This window comes from Dermacentor andersoni, chromosome 3 (genome assembly GCF_023375885.2).
Source record: "Dermacentor andersoni chromosome 3, qqDerAnde1_hic_scaffold, whole genome shotgun sequence".
Classification (NCBI taxonomy): Eukaryota; Metazoa; Arthropoda; class Arachnida; order Ixodida; family Ixodidae; genus Dermacentor; species Dermacentor andersoni.
This window is the reverse complement of record NC_092816.1, coordinates 209,508,688-209,522,411: the sequence shown is the minus strand read 5'-3', so window position 1 is coordinate 209,522,411 and position 13,724 is coordinate 209,508,688. Positions and strand designations below refer to the sequence as shown.

Below are 13,724 nucleotides of genomic sequence, written 5' to 3'. Positions count from 1 at the left end.
GCCCTGGAGGACATATCGGCGAACGGATGCGTCGGTAGGTGTTGAGCGCAGACGCTCGATAAGTGCTCGCAGCGATAGGCCTCGGTACTGCTCATCGGCGATGTTAGCGAAGGCAGACTCGGAGAAAATGCCGTTGGCGCTACTACTGTCGGCGTCGTCAGGCTCGCCGACCGGGTAGCGAGACAGGCAGTCAGCGTCCTTGTGTAGACGGCCAGATTTATAGGTGACAGTATACGAATATTCTTGAAGGCGTAAGGCCCAGCGACCAAGTCTTCTTGTAGGATCTTTCAGTGAGCATAACCAGCAAAGCGCGTGATGGTCTGCGACAACGGAAAAGGGTCGGCCATATAAGTATGGGCGGAATTTCGCAACCTCCCAAACTAGGGCCAGACACTCACGCTCAGTGATGGAATAGTTGCGCTCCGCGGGTGAGAGGAGCCTGCTGGCGTAAGCGATAACACGGTCATGGCCATGCTGGCGTTGTGCCAGTACTGCGCCAATTCCGTGACCGCTGGCATCAGTACGGACTTCGGTAGGCGCAGAAGGATCGAAATGGGCCAGAACGGAAGGCGTTGTCAGAATGTCGATTGAATGTGAGAATGCAGAGGCCTCGTTATCGCCCCACTGGAAAGGGGCGTCTTTTTTCAAAAGCTCGGCTAGTGGTCGTGCTATGGCGGCGAAATTTCTGACGAAGCGGCGGAAGTACGAACAAAGGCCGATGAAGCTGCGCACATCCTTGACACACTTCGGAACAGGGAAGTGCGCAACAGCATGGATCTTGCCTGGGTGCGGTTGCACTCCGTTCGCGTCAACGAGATGTCCAAGGACGGTAATCTGGCGACGGCCGAATTGACACTTCGATGCGTTCAGTTGCAGACCGGCTCGACGAAAAACGTCCAGGACTGCTGAGAGGCGCTCGAGGTGCGTAGCAAACGTTGGGGAGAATATGATAACGTCATCCAAGTTGCACAGGCACGTGGACCATTTGAAACCGTGAAGAAGGGAGTCCATCATGCGTTCAAAAGTGGCAGGGGCGTTACATAGACCGAACGGCATCACTTTGAATTGATAAAGACCGTCAGGTTTTACAAAAGCAGTCTTCTCGCAGTCGAGATCGTCCACGGCAATCTGCCAGTAGCCGGAGCGAAGGTCAATAGAGGAGAAATAGCGAGCACCGTGGAGGCGGTCAAGGGCGTCATCAATCCGAGGTAGGGGATACACGTCCTTTTTGGTAACCCTCTTAAGGTGCCGATAGTCCACGCAAAAGCGCCATGAGCCATCCTTCTTTTTGACCAGTACAACAGGTGACGCCCATGGATTATATGGTGGTTCAATAATGTTCTTGGCAAGCATTTTGCGAACTTCTGCGTGAATAACTTGACGCTCAGCTGGTGACCCTCGATACGGGCGGCGATGAATAGGAGGGGCATCGCCGGTATTAATGCGATGTTTGACAGCTGTAGTTTGGGCCAAAGGATGATCGTTAAAGTCAAAAATATCGTGGTAGAAAAACAGAACGCGGTAGAGTTCATGAGAGTGCTCGGACGGCAAGTCGGGCGCAATCATTTTCTGTAAGTCAGCGATGGTACAATTTCCAGACTGCGATGGTAGAAGAGCATCGGGTGAAGTGTCGTCTACTGCAATGGATGCTACTGAGTGATCCGCGAATGAGCAAAGCTGGGCCAGAGACATCCCGCGTGGCAGCACTTGTGTCGTCAAGCCAAAGTTGACCACTGGCAGGCAGACGCAATTCGCCGTAATAGATAAAACTGTATGAGATACTGTGATCCCGTGTGTAAGGAGGACGTCTTGCATAGGAGCCGCGATGTAGTGACCGTCGGGGACGGGTGAGGAAGACCCTAGGTCAACGTAGGTCAGTGCCGAAGGCGGCAAGCGAACGAAGTCGACGGAACTGAGGCGACTGGGGTGTGGTTCAGCAGGATCCAGAACAGGCAGGTCAAGGCGGAGAGTACTGGCGGAACAATCGATGAGAGCAGAATGTGCGGAGAGGAAGCCTAAGCAGTGGATGATGTCATGGGGACAGTGGGCGATGACTGTAAATAGCAAAGACAGTCATCGCCCATGTTGAGCGATCGGCGAAGGAGACGGGGGCGGTACACATACCAATTACGGGGGCTGTTCCGCCATCGGCGACACGGACAACAGGCGTCGTGGCGGGTGTGATAATTTTCTTGAGCCGGTTACGAAGGTCAGCGCTCATTACGGACAAATGCGCCCCAGTGTCGATGAGTGCAGACACAGAAACACCGTCGACTTGCACGTCAAGAAGGTTCAGATGAGTGGGCAACGTCACTAGAGGATTGGGCGGCGTAGGGAGCAATGCAGCGTCACCTCGAGGCGCTGCATCGTCTAGTTTTCCGGCTGGGAGCGGCGTCCGAAGGGGGTCGGCGAATAGGAGCGACGGGGCTGGGGAGAGCGAGATTGTCGTTGTTGGGGCGAAGGCGAACGAGAATAGGAGCGGTTCGGTGCAGGAGAATCAGCGGCGGCGTTATCGGAGCGTGCGGCATAGGGATGAGAAGGGCCACCTGGGGGGCGAGAGTAGACGCTATAAGTAGTCCGGGTCGGGGAACTCCAGCGACTGCGACAGTGCCGAGAAATGTGCCCGATTCAATGGCAGTGGAAACAAATGGGCTTGTCTTCAGCAGTGCGCCATTCAGATGGGTTGCGGAAACGTGGTGGGTAAGAAGGTGCGGGACGGGGCGGAATCGAAGAAGCCGGGCGGGTATCAGGACGATGGGCCGAGCAGATGGTGTGAAGACCCATGTTTTCGAACTCTTGGCGGACAACTGCCTGGATCAGTGAGACCGTGACTGCAGATGTGTTGGTGGGACTGGAGTCGTAGGCAGCCGGATAGGCCGCCTCGATCTCACGCCAGACGATCCTGGTAACATCGGCAGTGTTGTTGGGACGAGGAGTGTCAGCACAGGAAGATGTCGCTGGGGTGTTGGGCAGACGGGCAAACTGCTGGTCAATACGTCGGCTTTTAGCGAGTTCCAGGCGGCGGCACTCTTTTATAACAGCATCCACAGTCGCTACGTTGTTGCAAACGAGCAAGTTGAAGGCGTCATCGGCAATGCCTTTGAGGATGTGGGCAACCTTGTCTCACTCAGTCATGTGGGTGTCAACTTTGCGGCACAGAGCCAAGACGTCCTGAATGTACGTGCCATCGGGCTCTGTTGACGTCTGCACACGGCCGGAAAGTGCCTACTGCGCTTCAAGTTGGTGACCGTAGGGGTTGGTGACCGTAGAGGTTGCCGAACAAGTCCCGAAGCTGTGTCTTAAGTGAATCCCAACTGGTGAGCTCATCTTCGTGCGTGCGATACCAAACTCTAGGTGTGCCGCCGAGGTAAAAGACTACGTTGGCAAGCATAATAGTAGGGTCCCACCGGTTATTGCGGCTGACGTGTTCATACAGGCTGATCCAGTCATCGACGTCTTCCCCATCTTTGCCCGAGAATACGCCAGGATCACGGGGAGCGGGGAGAGTGATGTAGGTCGTCGAAGTGGCAGCAGGTGTCGGAGCCGGGGGAGTCCGGTTGTCGTCGCCGGGAGCCATGAAGAAAGGCTCGACGTACCATCCACTGAGAAGCTCCGTGACGAGGTACAGGGAACGTCCACCTCCACCAGATATGTTGCCTAGGAAGACGCAGACGAAAAGCTATGTACAAGTATATTTACAAGAAAATACGCTGCGCTTGGCCAAGACGCAACAGCCCGCGCTAGCTTCTTATCGTCGTCGTCGTCTTCGCACTGCTCGCCTTTTCGTGATCGCACATATTGTTCCGTAGCAATATTATACAGATTATTGCTGATATAGCGAAGAGGAACACTATAGTGGGCCAACGTCTCCAGGGCTGTTGTCAGGGCGCACCGCTCGTGCTGAGAGTCCGCGCCCTCCGCTGAGGGCCCGCCCAACCGCTGGTGGCTAATAAACACCTTTAGAAGTGGTGGAGGTTGCTTCGGACTACAACGTCAACCCTAGAACTTCGACATTGTACCCTACGCTCAACTATGCCTGAAGACACATGCCAGCAAAAACCTCCTACTCTATCACAGCAAGCGCCTCCTCAGTCTCTCCTGTGCTCTGGTGTGACTATCCTCAGGAACACTGCCATCTTCAGGGCCGCGTACGACACCGATATCGAGGACTGGCTGACAACACATGAAAGGTGCGCGCCGACAACAAGTGGAATGCTCCTGCCAAACTGAGTAACGTGCTCCTCTATCTCGCGGGTGTCGCCAGTGTTTGGTACAGCAACCATGAAACCGGCTTTCCGACGTTGTCTTCGTTGAAGACGCCTTTAGTGGCTGTGTTTCGTCGCCCTGCTGTGCGCAAACTGCGAGCAGAATCACTTTAGGAACACCTGCACAGCAGCCGGGTGAATGGTTTACCAGCTACATTCAAGATGTACTGGACTTGTGTAAGAAGATCAATGCGACGTTGTCAGAGTCCAAAAAAATCAGTAGTGTCTTAAAAGGGATAGAAGACGATGCTTTCAACATGCAACTTGCCAAGAATTCTTAGTCTCTAACAGACATCGTAACTCTATACCAAAGCTACGAGGAGCTATACAGGCAGCGCCCATTGAGAAGTCGCCCTCCCTCGCGCGATGACCTCAATGTTTGTTTGGCTACCATCTCCGACCAGTCAGCGTAGCTTGCTGAAATGAAAGCGTTCGTTGGGGAGAAAATGGCACGCCAGCTTTCCTTGATATTCAGAGCCAACATCTTGTGGCTGCACCACTCAGCTATGCTGAAGTCGTCGACAACACCCAGTAACACCCAGTATGCCTTTCCGTTCTGCCAACTTCGTGCCTAGACCCCTACTGGCGCCCAGCGTGCAGTCATGTCAGCATCCGCCCCGTACAACGCGTCCTGTGACTTGGATGGGACCTGCCCCGGCGAGCCGATGGTGTACTGCCAACAAACGGCTTTGCGTGCGGCTACACCAGTCACGTCGCATGTTTTTGTAACTGTGTGCGGGCGCCTAGCGCCGCACCACTCGTGACAAGCCATTCAAGCCATCCATATTACGGCCCCCCGTCGGCAATGTCGCCGAGATTGCATCAGACGACATTTACCTGCCACTCACCTTCTCCGCGCTGTCGATCACTGTCCCCGATGGGACCTCGTCCCATAATTCCAGACGAGGAAAACTAATCGTCGCAGTCCAAGAGGCAAGGGCTTGAAATGTGAAAGTCGTCACCGCAAGCCTTTGAACATAGTTGAAGTGTTTGTCCGCGGTGTTCGCGCATTTGCACTCGTGTACACAGGAGCTGTCGTATGTGCTGTGAGCGCTATGCTTCGCCGCTTACTTCGGACTGTCGCTCCCCAAAGCAAGTGTTCAGCATATTCACCCCTTGGCGGATTGCACTGTTCGTGTTGTCATTTCCTAGGTTCTATAGGCCACATATTTCATCATACTTTCCTCGTGCTCTCATGACGCTATCCTCGCCTGGGATTTTCTTTCGCACCAGAACTCCGTTATTTATTGCGCACGGGCTGAAATAGAACTCTCGCCGCGGTTAGAGTTGCCGCTCTCTGACAATGCTTCGCTTTCAAGAAAACTGCTAGTCCAAGCTGACACTCACATTCCTCCGAACGGCACAACGGTCGTGCCCATGTCCTGTAGCGGAATCTCAGACGCTGTTGCACTACTGTCTCCATCTGACCGCTTTCTCACTCGGAGAGGTCTGCTGCTACCTTTTTCGACAGTGGTTAGCACACAGGGCTACAGCATCACTTTTGTTTGCAACCAATTTTCATACACCGTGTTGCAGCTAGAAGGAAATGTATCGGCAATGTAGAAGCGGTCGCAGACATGTCAAGTTATGGACGTGCCCTGTGAGAATTACTGTGCTAGTTCCAGTACGCTCAGTGCTGTTTCTATGTGTGACCTATCGCTCAGTCATGTGTTCGGTTATTCTACTGTAGATGCCCTTAAACCTGTCGAGCGGTTTCATCTTTTGCACCTTATAAATAATTTCGTTCTTCTTTCGATGTAGAGCAATCTTTCCTGGGCCGGACACCAATTGTTACACATCGCATCGATACTGGCCAACAACCGCCACTATGATAATGTCCGTATCGCCTATATCCTGCAGAATGTCGTGTAATCAACGAACAAGTCCACGACATGTTTCTCCACGAGGCTACGACCTTCCAACTGTTTATGGGCATCCCCTGTCGTTGTAGTCGAAGAAGGTTCTGTGCGCTTTTCTGTGGACTACCGCCATCCCAACAAGATCACTCACAGGGACGTCTACAATCTACCGCACATAGTTGACGCGATTGACAGTCTACAAAGCATAAAATTCTTTTCATCTCTAGATTCGCCGTTAGGTTAATGGCAAGTGCCCATAGAAGACGCCTATCAGCAGAAGACAGCTTTTGTCATACCTGATGGCTTATGCGAATTTAACGTAATGCCTTTTGGACTTTGTAATGCGGCTGCAACGGTTGGGCGCATGATGCACACAGTTGTGCGCGACTTGAAGTGGCCACGTGCTTGGGTAATTTTGACGACGTTGTTGTTTTACAGAGAAGCTGTTAATGGCAAAAGCGTGGCAGCTTAGGCGAGTTGGTATGTCATGAGTTGGTATGTAGCGCTCACTCAATTTTCCGTTCCCTTTCATTACCCCTACCTCCTTCCTTTTTTGCTCTTTCTCAGCTGCGCTACAAGCCTAAAAAAGCCACGTTAAGGGCTAGTTCGCCCAAGATTGTGTCCATGGGAAGTCACAAAACTATTATCAGGATTGGCTCCAGTAACCGCCGCCTTCTTCCACAGCTGCCTTATTGGCCCCCTTCGGCGCTACCGCGCGAACGCGCTCGTGCCGCTGCTCCCGCGTTCGTTGTCGTCATTCATTAATTACCTTTTTAATTAACCAATTTAAAAACACAAATAGGTAACCAATTTTACAGCAAAGTACAGCGAAGCTGCTGAGGCTTAGTTCACCCAGGATCTTGTGCGTCAGTAGACACAGAACTCCCCCTACGTGGGCCGACTCCGAATATAGTGAAATGCCAGGTCGACCTGCGGCGAAGGTGAAGGAGCCGTTAAGCCCACGCCATGCGTGGGACGATCCCGAAGTAGTGCAATACCTGGTGGACCCGTGGCGGAGGTGACGCAGGCGTTAAGGCCTCCGCGTGCATGCACAGATCCCGAAGATAGTGCAATGCCGGGCCTCTCTCATAAAAATGCTTTCTGGTTCATCAGCGCCATCAACCACTCCGACGTGGCGTCAAGCTCAACATTTCACCATTCGCGACAACTTGCTTCACCGACGCAATTATAACCCCGTAGGGCGCCAGTAATTAGTGCTACCTCGCAGTCGCCGTACCGACATATGCGCAGCTTTCCACGCCGATCCACAGTGTGCACACTCGGGACTTTTTAAACTTATGAGAGGCTTTGGCGGCGGTACAACTGGTGAGAGATGTATAGCTACGTTCGGAAGTTCGTCTGCTCTCGCACCGTTTGTCAGCGCCGGAAATCTTCGCCCTGCCACTGGCCAACCATTTCGAAACCTTTACTTTGTGCTACCCGGCCCTACTCGGCATTGAGTTGTATTTGCCCGTTCCCCTGACATCGGCTGGAGACCACTCGGCCATTGTGGCTGTTGACCAACTCACGTGATACGCCGAAAGTTCCGCCCTCCCGACAGCTACAGCGCGCGTTGTTGCCTCCTTCCTGTTTCATTGACTCATCCTGCGTCATAGACCACCTCAGGAACTGGTCCGTGGTCGCGAACGTGTATTCCTATCCGAAGTAGTTGAAGCCATTATTAAAGAGTGCCACGTTGTCCATCGCACAGCTACGGCAAAAAATCCTGAAATCAAAGGCCACACAGAATGCTTCAACCGTATGCTCGGCAACATGCTTGTATGTACGTCGACCCCGACCACACGAATTGGGACGTCCTTCTGCCCTTCATAACCAATGCGTACAGCACCGCTACTCTGAACACCAACGGCTTTTCAGCCTTTTTCTTACTGTACGGCAGGCACCCGTCGCCCACCATCGACACCGTTCTACCATACCAGCCAGATTCATGTGAATGTGCGGCCAATTCTGCACTGGCAAGACATACTTACGAGCGCCGCAATCTGTCACGGGCCTTTACCTCCATTGACCAAGAGCGCTATAAAAGCACAAGTGGTGCTTGCACCTCTGCACCCACCTTCCTTCCTAAGCGCTTGTGTGGCTTCCCGTTCCTTCTGCTGCACCGGGCTCTCTTCAAAACGACGGCCCAAGTATGAAGGGGCATACAGTACTGTCACGCAGACATCCCCCATTAACTATATAATCGAACCGATTGAACCGTGTTCGAACATGCGCCGTCCTGGACGAGACATTGTCAACGTCGAACGCTTATAGCAGTAGTACGCTCCACTCATAGTCAGGAGCTCTTAGGTCACCGAACGGCCGCCTTGTCGATCTCAGGGGCAACTCTAGCAAAGAGTCAACGCTTTTGAGTGGTTCAAGTTTTGCAGCGCTGTTCTCCGGGAACGCTGCCCGTGCTGAGAGACCGTGTCCTGCGCTGACGGTCGGCGCAACTGCTGGTGGCTAATAAAAACCATTGCACTGATGGTTCACTGCTGACAAAATTAGTCCACGCCACCCCCATGGAATAATTTGCAACAAGTGTATTTTAGATCACGTAAGTTCAAACAACATGCCTGTGTGAAGGTAGAGAAGCAACAGCAGCAACTGGGTAATTGGTGCGAGCCGAATAATTGTAAAAAACGTAGCTCTCATCTTTCGAGCCTGCTTTTCTGTCATCAAATTTAAACTATGGAGCGATGTTCATGACCTTCAAGCAAGAGTCACCATCCGACGGTCAAGGCATGGTACAAAAACAACCTCATCCGCTATGACGTAGCAACACGGTAATCGTCAGGCCATGACGCTCAGCGGAGTCCTAGGCCTTGGCGTTGTTACGATTGGCCAGCAAGTGTAGTGACCTGCCAGCCTCTCCTACCCGGCTACAAGAAATCACTTCGTTAAACCAAAGATGCGCCCCCTTCGGACAGGCATGCGACGCCAGTAAGGCAAGGCACGGTTGGCGGACCGAGAATTGTTTGTTGATTCTCTAGCACCTTCACGGACCAATGCGAGCAAGAAAACCCCCGAAAAGGTTGTTTTAAGGCGTTTCCTCACGTACCCCTGTAACCGCCACGGTCGTTTGACAAACGCCCTAGCTAACTGCTGTGTCATCCGAAGAACCAAGATGCGTCAGCTTGAGTCAAGCGTCACGACCCCTGTCTATGAAGCTTCCCCTCTTTTCTCCGTGTTCAATAAACAAAAGTGCGGGAGTGAGTGTGCGAAGCATCGCCATTAACACGGGTCCTTCGACGACTTTGGACGCTCGAATTCTGGTCTAGAGATCGAGGGAAGACAGAGGGTGTTTAAGCAACCTTTGTTGACTCCTGGGTGTGCTTCACTTCAGTCATGCTAGACTTATGAAACGCAACGCTCTCAACTCGTCATGCAAATATTGTAAATAAACCCCGCACTTTTCGTTCTCGATGAGAACACGTCCCACCCTTTAATAACGTCCTTAGCATGGCTGAGTCGGACGATGGCATAGGCCAGCTACCCCTTTTCACATGCCCGCCCCCTACTCTTACAACTTGCTGGCAGTGGTGTGCCACACTTTGCGACGTGGTGCTGTGTCTGTGCTGACTGCTTCATTTTTGCTTTGGCTCTCTAGACTTCAATTTGGGGTTGTTCAGTTTAGAACAGTAGGGAAACTGGATTGTTGATTGTTACCTAGATTTTGCTTACCCAGTTTAGCGAGCAGACCCGAGGCAGTAGTGCAGTAATCATGGATTTCAGGGCACTGCTGAGAGACGAATTGTTCGTTGTCGGCGAGGAACTGGGCTAGAGGTATACACGGATATCATGAAATCTGAAATACTAAAGCTGATTTCTGAACAGGCCAGTGAGGCGGACATTAGAAATGGGTTAGAACACTTTAGGAAAAGAGAAACACAGGATAAAGAAGCACAGTACAGAGAGGAACCCGACAAAGATCGTGAGTTAAGAAAAACGCAACTTGACGTTGAAGGTAAATGTATGGAGTGGTGTCTAGCGAGTGAAGGGGCTCTGGAACAATTAATATAGGCAGAATTATACCGCATGAAGGCGCTGTTAAATCAATTTGAGATCGGAAATGACATGGCGCTCTTCCTAGGAAATTTTGAAAGGACTTGCGAGAAGATGACAATGGCGGCCGGACAGGCGCCATTGAAATCTGAACCTGGCAACGTTTAAAGCTAGAACGTTATCTAGTGAGGCGAGTCTAGCAGTGCTATTGGAGGAATTAGAGGGCAGTAAATGGGATATAATAGGGCTCAGTGAAGCTTGGAAGACAAATGAAGCATATACAGTGCTAAAAAACGGGCACGTCCTGTGCTACCGGGGCTTAGCGGAGAGACGAGAACAAGGAGTCGGATTCCTGATTAATACGAATATAGCTGGTAACGTACAGGAACTCTATAGCATTAGCGAAAGGGTGGCAGGTCTTTTTTGAACCTTAATAAGAAGTACAAATTGAAGGTCGTAAAGGTGTACGCCCCTACATCCAATCATGATGACCAGGAAGTCGAAAGCTTCTATGAAGATGTGGAATCGGTGATGGGTAAGGTCAAAATTAAATACACTGTACTGATACGCGACTTCAATGCCAAGGTAGGCAAGAAGCAGTCTGGAGACAAGGTAGTGGGGGCATATGGCATAGGCACTAGAAATAGCAGGGGAGAGTTATTAGTAGACTTTGCAGAACACAATAGGACGCGGATAATGAATACCTTCTTCCGCAAGCGGGATAGCGGAAAGTGGGCCTGGAGGAGCCCGAATGGCGAGACTAGAAATGAAATAGACTTTAAACTCTGCGCTGACCATGGCATCATACAAGATGCGGACGTGCTCGGCAAAGTGCGCTGCAATGACCATAGGATGGTAAGAACTCGAATTAGCCTAGACTTGAGGAGGGAACGGAAGAAACTGGTACATAAGAAGCCGATCAATGAGCTAGCGGTAAGAGGGAAAATAGAGGAATTCCGGATCAAGCTACAGAACAGGTATTCGGCTTTAACACAGGAAGGGCACCTTAGTGTTGAAGCAATGAACGACAATCTTATCGGCATCATTAAGGAGTGCGCAATAGAAGTCGGTAGTAACGCCGTTAAAAAGGATACTAGTAAGCTATCGCAGGCAGACGAAAGATCTGATCAAGAAACGCCAATGTATGAAAGCCTCTAACCCTACAGCTAGAAAAGAACTGGCAGAACTTTCCAAGTTCATCAACAAGCGTAAGACAGCTGACATAAGGAAGTATAATATGGATAGATTGAACATGCGCTCAGGAACGGAGGAAGCCTAAAAGCAGTGGAGAAGAAACTAGGAATAGGCAAGAATCAGATGTATGCGTTAAAAGACAAAGCCGGCAATATCATTACTAATTTTGATAAGATAATTCAAGTGGCTGAGGAGTTCTACAGAGATTTATAAAGTACCAGTGGCATTCACGGCGATAATGGAAGACAGAATAGTCAAGAGCAATTTGAAATCCGCAAGTAACGCCGGAAGAAGTAAAGAAAGCCTTGGAAGCTATGCAAAGGGGTAAGGCAGCTGGGGAGGATCAGATAACAGCAGATTTGTTGAAGGACGGTGGGCAGATTCTTCTAGAAAAACTGGCCATCCTGTATACGCAATGCCTCATGACTTCGAGCGTACCGGAGTCTTGGAAAAACGCTAACATAATCCTAATCCATAAGAAAGGAGACGCCAAAGATTGAAAAATTATAGACCGATCAGCTTACTGTCCGTTGCCTACAAAGTATTTACTAAGGTAATCGCAAATAGAATGAGGAAAACCTTTGACTTCCGTCAACCAACGGACCAGGCACGATTCCGTAAACGCTACTCAACAATAGACCATATTCACACTATCAATCAGGTGATAGAGAAATGTGCAGAATGTAACCAACCATTATACATAGCTTTCATTGATTACGAGAAAGCATTTGATTCACTCGGAACCATAGCACTCATGGATGCATTACGGAATGAGGGTGTAGATGAGCCGTATGTAAAAATACTGAAAGACGTGTATAGCGGCTCCACAGCCACCGTAGTCCTCCATAATGAAAGCAACAATATCGCAATAAAGAAATGCGTCAGGCAGGGAGATACCATCCCGCCAATGTTATTCACAGGGTGTTTACAGGAGGTATTCAGAGAATTGGATTGGGAAGAATGGGGGATAAGAGTTAATGGAGAATACCTTAGCAATTTGCGATTCGCTGATGATATTGCCTTGCTTAGTAACTCAGGGGACCAACTGCAATGCATGCTCACTCACCTGGAGAGGCAAAGCCGAAGGGTGGGTCTAAAAATTAATCTGCAGAAAACTAGAGTAATGTTTAATAGTCTCGGAAGAGAACAGCAGTTTACGATAGGTAGCGATAGGTAAGAAGTGGTAAGAGAATACATCTACTTAGGGCAGGTAGTGACTGCGGATCCGGATCATGAGACTGAAATAATCAGAAGAATGAGAATGGGCTGAGGTGCGTTTGGCAGGCATTCTCAGATCATGACCAGCAGGTTGCCATTATCCCTCAAGAGAAAAGTATATAACAGCCGTGTCTTACCAGTACTCACGTAGGGGGCAGAAACCTGGAGGCTTATGAAAAGGGTTCTACTTAAATTGAGGACGACGCAACGAGCTATGGAAAGAAGAATGATAGGTGTAACGTTAAGGGATAAGAAGATTGGGTGAGGGAAGAAACGCGAGGTAATGATATCTTAGTTGAAATCAAGAAAAAGAAATGGGCATGGGCAGGACATGTAATGAGGAGGGAAGATAACCGATGGTCATTAAGGGTTACGAACTGGATTCCAAGGGAAGGGAAGCGTAGCAGAGGGCGGCAGAAAGTTAGGTGGGCGGATGAGATTAAGAAGTTTGCAGGGACAACATGGCCACAATTAGCACATGACCGGGGTAGTTGGAGAAGTATGAGAGAGACCTTTGCCCTGCATTGGGCGTAACCAGGCTGATGTAGATGATGATGAACTTTGCTCTGAGTACATGGAAACAGCGGTTCCTATTTATGTTGCCTTGCGAGGCTGCTGAAGTAATCGCCAGAGTCAGTGAGCAAGATCCATATAATTATGCGAAGGTTAAGTCTAGCATTTTGAAGAAGTAGCTTCCCTCAGGCGAAGCTTTTCGGTAGAGGTTTTGAAACAGGGGCACGAAGGATAGCGAGGCATATCCGTATTTTTGATAAGGCCTCAAGGCAAACCTATTCGAGTGTTAAAAACCGCGGAAGCGTACGAGAGCAGATACATGGGGATTGAATGCATGTGTATAGAGCAATTTTACAAAAGAATCCCACAATCTGTGAAACTGTGGGTTCAAGACGTAGGGAACGTAAACACTGTTGAAAGGGCAGCCGAATTATCCATAGAGTAGGCAATGCGTAGAGAACTGAACGCCGACGAAAGAAATTGGCATGGTCGAAATTCACCGCATGAACAATTTCCGTTCAAAAAGAGATCGCAGATGAAACGACCAGAGCACGTAGATGAGGAGAAAAGGACGACAAAAAGAGCAAGAGAAGTCAAATCGCGAAGCCTTCCAAAACGACCAGAAAATGGAATTGACCGTTTCCAAAAATCTTTCTGCTCATGCGTCAAG

General features: G+C 50.3%; 1 protein-coding gene across 1 annotated transcript in view; it reads left to right on the top strand.

The window, feature by feature from the left end:
- Positions 1–13,724, top strand: part of LOC126524720 (monocarboxylate transporter 11-like) — a 115,517-nt gene that overhangs the window by 45,958 nt on the left and 55,835 nt on the right. The gene's annotated exons all lie outside the window — the stretch shown is intronic.